Source organism: Alligator sinensis, unplaced genomic scaffold, assembly GCF_000455745.1.
Source record: "Alligator sinensis unplaced genomic scaffold, ASM45574v1 scaffold571_1, whole genome shotgun sequence".
In the NCBI taxonomy this organism is placed as follows: Eukaryota; Metazoa; Chordata; order Crocodylia; family Alligatoridae; genus Alligator; species Alligator sinensis.
This window is the reverse complement of record NW_005842300.1, coordinates 796,329-806,341: the sequence shown is the minus strand read 5'-3', so window position 1 is coordinate 806,341 and position 10,013 is coordinate 796,329.

Sequence of the window (10,013 nt, the reverse complement as noted above, 5' to 3'; positions counted from 1 at the left end):
TGAATATATCTTGAATACCAGATTTTATTCCCAAAGTGTTCATTGCCTCAGTGGCAGGCTGAGTTTTGCATTTAGAAGGACTTCACTGCTTTGCTTTTTCATTGCCCATGTTGGACAGAGTTGTAATCCAGTGAAAATTATGGGGTCAGCATCATGATTGCTGACAAGAAAGCTTCTTCCATGATGGTGTTTTCAACCTATCCAAATGAAAAGTTCACAGGAAAAAGAAATCATGGACTGAAGGAAATATAACAAAATGAGGAAAATAATAGAAAGCCAATATGTTTTCTGAGCAAACTGGAAAGAAGAAAAAACAAGTGCAAAGTCCATTGTTGTCTACAAGCAACCATTAGAAGGCATCACTGTCAAACTGAGGGGATCTCAAAACATAGCTTCTGTATGGAATAAAGTGACAGCCTGAGTTGACCTACTAAAGACATGCAAAATAATAGTAATCCACTCCTTTTCATCCTTACTAAAATATTCAAGCATACTTTTTTCCCCTCCTCTTTTTAGGATATATTTTAAATGACCTTTTTAAATGCTCTACAATTATAGTACGTTTGTATATTATCCATGCAGAATGGAGAGAAAGGGAATCCCGTGAAGTTATGATATTTTAGCCAAGTGCTTTCTATTTTCAAAGAATAATTTTTCACATTCTCTCTCAACCCCCTTCCAAATCCTTCATAGAAAGTATCTTAAAATAGATAAGAGATGTTCATTACCATCATCATTATTGTCAGCCTCTGTCAGCTCCATTACTGGATAAAGGTCTCTGGGGCCATCACTCATGGCCTTCTAACCAGCCTCCCAGTTTCTATACTAGTCTCTCACATTCCTCTCTTTTCCTAAGGCAATCTTACCTCTGTTGCTCTTTCTAGGCACTAGTACCTGTGTTAATGATCCCATCATGCAGCCTGTCCTCATCACCCTTAATATGTTTGTCTTCTTTTTTAACACTTCTGTCATGTTTTTTGCTTTATTTTCTTGCTGTGACAACTTATTTTATTTTTTAATACATGCAATCAATCCCCACTGATATTTTGTTCAGATTTGGTGGGCAGGATTAACATCAACTCCACGTCTTGAAAGACTTAGTGTTATGGCATCCAACCCTGCTGCACTTGGGTAGTAGGAACCAGCAGCACACTTATACGATGGGGAACTCCCTACTTGAGAGCACGGAGGCGGAAAGGGATCTTGGTGTCATTATTGACTCCAAGATGAACATGGGCCGACAATGCGAGGTCATGGTTGGCAGGGCTAACCGGACCTTGTCGTGCATCCACAGGTGCATCTCGAGTAGAGCCAGGGAGGTGATCCTCCCCCTCTATGCGACGCTGGTCAGGCCGCAGCTGGAGTATTGTGTCCAGTTCTGTGCGCCCCATTTCAGGAGGGATGTGGACAAAATGGAGAGGGTCCAGAGGAGGGCCACCCGCATGATCCGGGGACAACAGGGCAGACCCTACAGTGAGAGACTGCGGGACTTGAACCTATTCAGCCTCCACAAGAGAAGGCTGAGGGGGGACCTGGTGACCGTCTATAAACTCACTAGGGGGAACCAGAAGGGTTTGGGGGAGACGCTGTTTCCCCTAGCCCCTGCTGGCATAACAAGGAATAATGGGCACAAGTTGATGGAGAGGAGGTACAGATTGGACATCCGAAAAAACTACTTCACAGTTAGGGCGGCTAGGAGCTGGAACCAACTTCCAAGGGAGGTGGTGCTGGCCCCTACCCTGGGGATCTTTAAGAAGAGGCTGGATACTTACCTGGCTGGACTCATTTGAGTCCCGTTTTTGTTTTTAGGGTGAGTGGGTTTTTTTTTTTGTTTTTTTTTTTTGGGTTGTTCTCCCGCCCTGGCGGGGGGGCGGGCTAGAAGATCTATTAGGTCCCTTCCGACCCTGAAACTATGAAACTATGAAACTATGAAATGTAGCCTTCTGATGATGACTTGAAGGCAGAAAACACCTAAGTGAAAATTTTTGCTTTTTGGTTTAATTGATTGGGCTCCTCACAAACTTTTCTTCGTAGGATGTATGAGGTTCATATGGGAAAGACTGTAAACATTTCTTTCTGCAGAGGAGGAGTTTCCTTAGTATTATTAATAAAAAACTTGACTTACTGTAGGTTTATGTGAAGGTAAATGAGAGCAGATATTTGCCTCTACCTGGATAATCTAGCATTCCTTTAGCACTCACCTAAGTATCATTCTTAAATAAGGCTCTTTGGGTCAATATTATCATGTATCATCTACTCTAAAACAATAAGTACAATTCTGCATCTTTAAGCCCCTGTCATTTTATACCCCTCTGTCCCCCTTCTCTCCCACCCCAACCATCCCAGGGTACTGTTACAAGGAGAAGAGACCTGAGCTGAAGAGCTGCTTGTCTATCCTGGCTCCCTTCACTCTTCTTCCTTCCTGTGAGGACAGTGTTGGGTTGCTGGGAAGAAGGGAGAAAGGGTGCTTGTACACACCATGGGTTTACATTTTATAAACCTATTTAATTTAATGAGGATTTAAACTTGTTTATTTTGGAGCACTGCATCAGTGTTTGCAGACACTAGGCTTTTGAATGAATTAAGCTTTGGAGCATTGTGTCAGTGTTTGCACGCACTAGGTTTTTTAATTAATTTAGGCGGGTGTCTGGCCAGCACCACAGGAGAGTGGGATGGTTCAATATTGCCCCCACCCCCCGGCCCAGGGCCCTCCACCCCATACCCATGCAGCAGGGAGCTGGCAAACCACACAATTAAAAAAAAAAAAGCAGAAGCAATTCCAAGGGATGAACTACAAGAAAATCATAGCCTTTTGGTGAACAAAGAGGCTCATTACATGTCTTTGAGCACCTTTGTGTTTGTAGGCAACGAATCCATGGATGTGACACTTTAATTCCCGGCGAGCCAAACTAAACTACGTCCAGGAGTTTTACTTTAATGCACAAGAAAGACTTTAAAGCGTCTAGAAATCCTGCTCGTGCAAACACATACGCAGTTGGAGCGCATGAAAAGGCAAAGAACATGGCATGTATAAAGGCCCAAAAGCTCTGCATCCTTCTTAAGCACCCCAGTTTGCTACTCCAGTGGGGCAGACGGATAATCAGACAGGGGAGAAGGGAAAACTGGCTAGAGGGCTGGAGATTCCTTTGTAAGGCAGGCTGTAGCCCAGCCCCAAGCCTCCTCGCTGGTAGTAGTCTTCTGATAGCAGCTATAAACTCATTTGCTGTTTAAAGGTGTTGTTGCATTTACCCCTCACCCCAGTCTGCTTCAGTCACAGAAGCAGATATTCAGCTGGTGTGAGCAAGCATCCCTCTCCTGCAGCTAATTTACACCATAGTTATTAGGCCAATAACAAGCCTCTTCCCTGATAACTCACTGGCTCATGTCATAGTAGCTTCTGCATCTTCACAGTTTATCCCTGTGCATGTTGACACACTTCTTTTCAAGGATATAGAGGCCCCAGGCTGGCAAGCTAGCCTGTTTCCACCCCCTCTTTTAAAAAAAAATAATAATAAAAAAGCCTGTCAAGTTCATGAGCCTATGGAGGCCTTAATTGAAATTAATAGAAAATGTGAAAGCAGAGGAAATTAGGGCAGCTGAAAAAGAAGCCCCAGAAGCAAGAGGAGATTGAAGTAGAGCAATAAGCAAAGCCAAGCCATATCTTAATTTTGTTGCGAATGCTTTTCTCTAATATATAAAGTCTTCTATATAAAGCAACAAGTCTCAGGCACGTGCCATCTTCTTAATGTGTATTATCATATCTGCCGCTGGAAAACTGGATAATCAAACAAAATCCCCATGTGCATTAAAGATATTGAAAAAGGAGGGGAGGGAAGCTCACAGTTTACTGAGAAAGATGGAATAGTGAATTGGCTCTTTCTCCGCACTGTCGTAACTCGATGGTGATATTCACTCTCATGCAGAGAACTAGCACCAGGAATATGCATCACTTAAGTCTTTTGCATCAGACTGAGTAGCACTCTTGTGCGCTGGCTGTCCATAATCCCCCCCACCTTTTTGTTTTTCCTCCTGCTATTTGATGATTGAACCTCCTGCAGAACAAGGTGAGAGATTGCTTTGCCTACAAATGGAGGGGGGTCTAGATACAATGTGCAGACGAAGCCTATGGGATTGCAAACGTGTACAAAGCATGGAGACTGTAATATGAGATATATTAGGTAAGTGTTTGGATGAGGAAGGAGTCCAGGGGCCTGGCTGCCTCTTATGAAGCATGCTGCACACATACAGCATAAGGACAGTCCTTCCTAAAAAAGGTCTTACAGTCCAAACATCAAAACAAACAAAAAGAAATGAATCAAATCTCCCCCCTGCCAACCCAAAAGAAACCAACCAACTAACCAAAAACCCCCTTGTCCAAGACAATGCCTTCCCAGGTTCCTCTTTAACTAACCCAGGAGGATGTCAGAGGAAGGGCTATATTATGAAAACTTCTTTGAACTTAGTATTTATACAATGGTTTGGGAGTGAAGGATAAAAGCTCTTTGCTTGCCCTCGGTATTATTCTGCGATGCCCACTACTGCGGCTTGAAATCTGTTCTGTAAACATGGTTTTCATCCTGAGAAATTAACTTTGCGGGTCAGTTTGCCAAGGCATCCTTGGACAGAGCAGTAGCAGAGAAGTTCCAGCCAGGCCGGATGCCTGCGGTTGTGTTGTAGTTCATGTCACACCGCCTCGCAGAGCAGTCAGCTCGGTGACTGTCAGCTTTCTCCTTTCTGATGTCGTAGTCTTCATTATCTCTGCTTTCTGACCGAGCATGGTTTCAGCCTCTGACAGGGAGCTGGAGGCATGAGCAATCTCTGGGTTACTGAATATTGGAAGAAAATGTCTAAATATGCACTCGGTCGCATCTTGCAAATTAGTGACATTAAATACCTGCCCCTAACTATATGGCTTGGCAAAAGCCCTGTAAAGGACTCAAGACCCCTGTCCTGGGCTGAGTTTCCATGGCTAATTAGACAAAACTCTTATCCATCACTTTAGCAAATTTGTAAAGCAATGACTTGTGAATGATGCTTGACATAAGAAATCATTGCCCAGGGTTTAGAGAATATGAGGGCTGAAGCGTTTTCTCAGCTTTCCTGTAGCAGGTAATAGGTTACTTGTTGCAACATGAAGAGGGTTCCTGGATAAACTGGAGTAAGCTAGCTGGAAATAATACGGAGCCATGCAGAGACATATATTTGACAGCATTTCTTCCACTTTATTTAGCACAGTACTCAGTCACAGTGGTTCTGTCTTCGGTGTATTACAAACTCACACTGTTTCCTATCACATTGTGCCTTTAAAAGGGTGCACATGCAGAGACTAACTCCGGTGCATACAGCCTTTTTTCAGAATTAAGTCCTTTTCAAGGATGAGCGCGTACGCTTGCTTGCTTTCCTTTCACAGACCGTTTGGCTAAATACATGGAAGGCCGGGCCAATGGGTGGAGCTACCCATTCCTACTTCTTTTAAAAAGGATGCGTCCTGTCAGCTGGAGAATGGCTACAAAGCGATGCTGTACTGTCATTGTTGTGTTTTGCTATGTCAGGTGCTGTTTGCTGAAGGTTGCAATTGTTACCGCTTTATCTGGTAGCAGAAAGATGTTGTCGACTTGTTAAACATAAATTGTTTTACCATGGAAACTCCAGAAGCAGGCACAGCCCCTATCAACCTGCGCTTTTCTTTTCAAGATATTACTAACCAGCTCCTTAGTGTTCAAATTAAATAGCTTCCTCCCATGGAACCTCAGTCTTCTCTAAGGCGCTTTGGGAAAGAGAATATACCTTGCTTCTGGTACAAATATGCAGTGCTGAAATAAGCACTGGTGACATCGGGCCTGAGCAAAAGGTCCCATTGACTTCCATAGGCTTTGGAGCAAAATGATCATTTTTATTACAACCAGTACAGATTCCAGAAACAACAAAGCAAATGTGTCTCCAACCCTTCCCCACCATTCCCATTGCTATCGTTCTCCCCATCTAGCCCACCAAAGACTTCCATGCCCTGGTGCTGTCCTTTTACCCGAAGGGCCAAATAACAGTTGTCAGTGATCGATGGTGTGTAAATGTGAGGATCGGGGCCACAAGGGCTCCCTACCCCCTGGGGTGGGTGGCCACCATCATCTTTATCTTTGCAGTCTCATTTCAAGGACATTGGAAGGGTCTAAGCCAACAATTAAGCCCCACATTGATGAAGTTTCTGGGCCTTATCCTCTGTTTGTACTTTCTAGCCAATCTGGAATACAGACAGTCCTTGGACTTATGGCACAATTGGGTCCTGAAAATTGCGTCTTAAGTTGAAACGTTGTCACTCGGAACCGTTTCTCCCATAGGAAACAATGTTTTAAATGGGGGATTGGTTCCTGAACCGAGGCCCGATACCCTATTTTCACGAAAAATAACCCAGAATTTTGTACTCAATCAATTATAGATGAATAATATAGCTACATTAATGCATTTATATTGTAAATAGCAATCATATTGATTTGGAAGCACTTCTTTGAGGTGACTTTGCTGGACTTTTTGAAGGGCTCTTGGCTGGATCTTCTTAGGAGTCTTGGCTGCAGGTTTTTTCTGGAGTCCTGTCTCCTTTCTTAAAGAAAGTGTCCAAGCAAGTTTGGACAGATGTTCTCCAGGGACATGGGCGATGCAGCAAACTTGTTTGCTGGTGTGGCATCACGTCAGATCAAGCATTGTAAAGTCGAAACCAATGTCAGAAAGTTGAAACAGGGTGTCAATTCATAAACGTTGTAAGTGCGAAACATTGTAACTCGAAACGTTGTAAGTTGAGGACTGCCTGTACCCAGCGTATTTCCAAAACTGTCACGCCACACACACACAGAAAGACTTCTGCCCATGCATGTCATAAGTAAATGCATCTGAGGTCTGCCATTAGCTTTGCCTCTGTTTGTGCAGAGAGAAATGAACATTCAAACACACCTGGTGCAGTTGGGCCTTATCCAAACACACTGGAGTCCATTGTAACCCTTCCCTTAAAAATTAAGTAGGAAACCCTCAAGGAAAATGCAACTCAAAGTGCTCAGATCACATTCCTCTTTATTCCATTTTTCTCTCAAGCAGGACTGATAGTCCCACATGTGGAGAATAAGATCCACTGTGGTTTGACCCATGATCTTGCCTTGAATGTTGGTTATATTGTCTCTGTTGGCCTCCGTGTTTAGAGGAATTGGTCCCAGGAAAGCTTTTCTCTTAGACGACTTTGAACGCTTGTAAGATGATGTTTTCATCTTATTCTTCAATTTCCTACGTTCCCACCCCTGTGCAAATACCGCGTGCAGACCACGGTGGGTCCCTGTGTTTAGAAGCAAGCTATTCCCGCAGGTAGGGCAGTGAACGAAATGAAATGTGCATAGCTGATTTCTGCTGAGATCTTTCAACAAATTTTAGCAGCCAAGACCAATGAATTGCCTTGTATTCCAATGACCTACTAGTTGGATGCAGTAATGACGTCTGTTGATATGCTAATTGCCATAATAATGAGTGACACCCAGTATGCACTACCAAATAGTGTCTATCACATTTCTACTTTTAATCATATACCTGTCTTTTTTCTGAAGCTTTTTTTTCTCTTTTTCCTGGTCAAAATGGCCTCTAATGATAATCTTAAAAATAGGTAACTCAGTTTTTTTTGGGAAAAATGTCTTATAAAGTGGAAGGAGAAAATTAACAGGGGATGTAGGTTAGATATCTCAATGATGACAGTGATTTGTGGCCTGAAGTGATCTTGTAAACTGCAGAGAATCAAACTGATGGTAGAAGACAGCAGAAACAAAAAGAGCAACTTGTATTATTTGGTCTATCTGAAGAATTTCCATAAATGCCCGTGGGAATTTTGCACAAACCTCGAGGGGGAAAACATGACCCACCGATTCCAAGATGTAACCCTGTTATGCTAAGTATTTCTTAAAACTCTGCTTCAGCGCTTGACATTGAATCCATGCTGAGGATTTTACTTTTTTAAATTAGATCTGCTGTCTTACATTTTAATACAGAGAGGCATCATTCCAGATATATTTACACGTCAGAATAATTCCCAACAGATCTTGACATTATATAGTGTTGTAAGCACTATAGTACTTTATATAGTGTTGTAAGCTTAGAAATGACTTAAACAAGCTTTCAGGGATGGTTTGATTTTTACTGCTCTGCATTTAGAAAAGTCACAATCTAAGCACTGGAACAGGCTACCCAGAGAGGTTGTGGACTCTCCATCCTTGGAGGGTTTTATAGACAAAGCCTTGGCTGGGATGATGTAGTTTGGGGCTGGTCCTGCTTGGAGCAGGGGGTTGGACTAGATGTGACCCCCTTGAGGTCCCTATTTTCTATCATTCTGTTGAAATCCTGTCTCGCAAGTTTGCATTTCACAGTGTTTCATTTTGAACAAAGTTTTACAATAACATAAATTGCTACTGCCCATAGTTTACATTTATAATAGGAGCTACAAGAATAACTTAGCTAGGGTGAAGTTTTTTGCTGTTTTAATGTTCTTTAGTTAGGTTTCCAGCTACTGTTTCCAGCTTGCTCATCTGTTGTGTTACAGGTGTGAGGGCCTGGTTAAGTTCTTTAAGCAGTTACTGAATGGTAGTAAGAGTAGTGCCGTGCCTTAGATGTCATCTAACACAAGTTCACGTATTAAATGAACAAATGATAAGTCTAATATCGGGTTTAAACATAACAGGTAAAGACAAACCGAGTACCTTGACCTTTATACCTGCATGTAAGTAGCGTGTTTAAAAATAATAATAAAAGGGATATCCTTCCATGGTATTACCCACTGCATTGATGACAGTCCTGTGTTGCCATTTTGTAAGTTTATGTAGATAAAGAGAGGGAAATTCAGCCTAAACCATGTCCAAATGCTTATGAAATGGGCCTGTTATATACATGCATTCCCTTTTATGAGAATAGTGCTTGGTTAATGGTTCAATAATTAAAGGAGTTTACATTTTAAAGACTCCAGCGTTTAATTGGTTGAATATTAATCACCGATCATTTTCATTTCTGTTGTGATATGCAAATTCTTGATGTCTCAGCTGCATTTGTTTTCAGGTATCAGTCGATCCGCATAATGCAACATAACATCCTACAATTATTTCAATTAGAGGCAAGCAGCCTTCAGAGCATATTTGAGTTCATTTCTCTAAATGAAGGAGTTGCTGCTTGCCTTCCCTGATAGTAATGCCCAGAACTGCCGCTCAACACTGATCGCTGTGCAATATATAAACTCCTTTTTTCTCTGCCTCTGACTGAATTATGCTGGCATTTCTTGCAAAGGACAAATAGTTCAACTTGCCTGGTAAGATTTCATCTGGTGAATGGCTGCCTCTGCCTTCCAAAATGTGTCACCTTGTTTGGAGTATTCATTGCCACTTTAAATTATATTGTGAAATGTAAAGTAAATGGGAGTTTGTAATGAGCAGAATCTGTTTTGCACAAGTGCATAACATTCAAGGGTTGGGTTGGTTTGGTGCCCCCCCCCCATCATACTGCAGCTGTTACCTAGGCAGAAGAAGAATTTCTCTTAACCAGGAAGAATGAGCTACATAAATATCTGTGTTGTCTTAGGAAAGGATTGGCTGGCATGTCCTTAAAGCGATGCTGTTTCATAACAGCATTCACATCAGATGCAGGAAATATTATCCTTTCTGCCCACTCAGTTTCAGCCCCTCAGTTTGCTGAAAGTGGGGGTTAAATTGTCACAGAGGATGGAAGAGGAAGGGGGGGGGAGGGATGGGTTTCTTCTCAAGAAGGATTCTGCCTTTTCCAGGAGGGGAGCTGAGCTGCTGCATGGATCCGGCTCCGGGGCTCCTTGCTAGGGGTTAGCTAGAGAGGCACAGGTCAGGGGGAGCTCCATGGCCAAGTCCCAGCAAATGCCTTCACTTGTAGCTGCCCCCCCCAGGCCGGGCAGCCCCGACGCCCCTCGCAGCGCAGGCAGGTAGCGGGGCTTGCAAGGACTCCCGGACCCTGCTCGGGGCGGGGGCAGGCCGGGC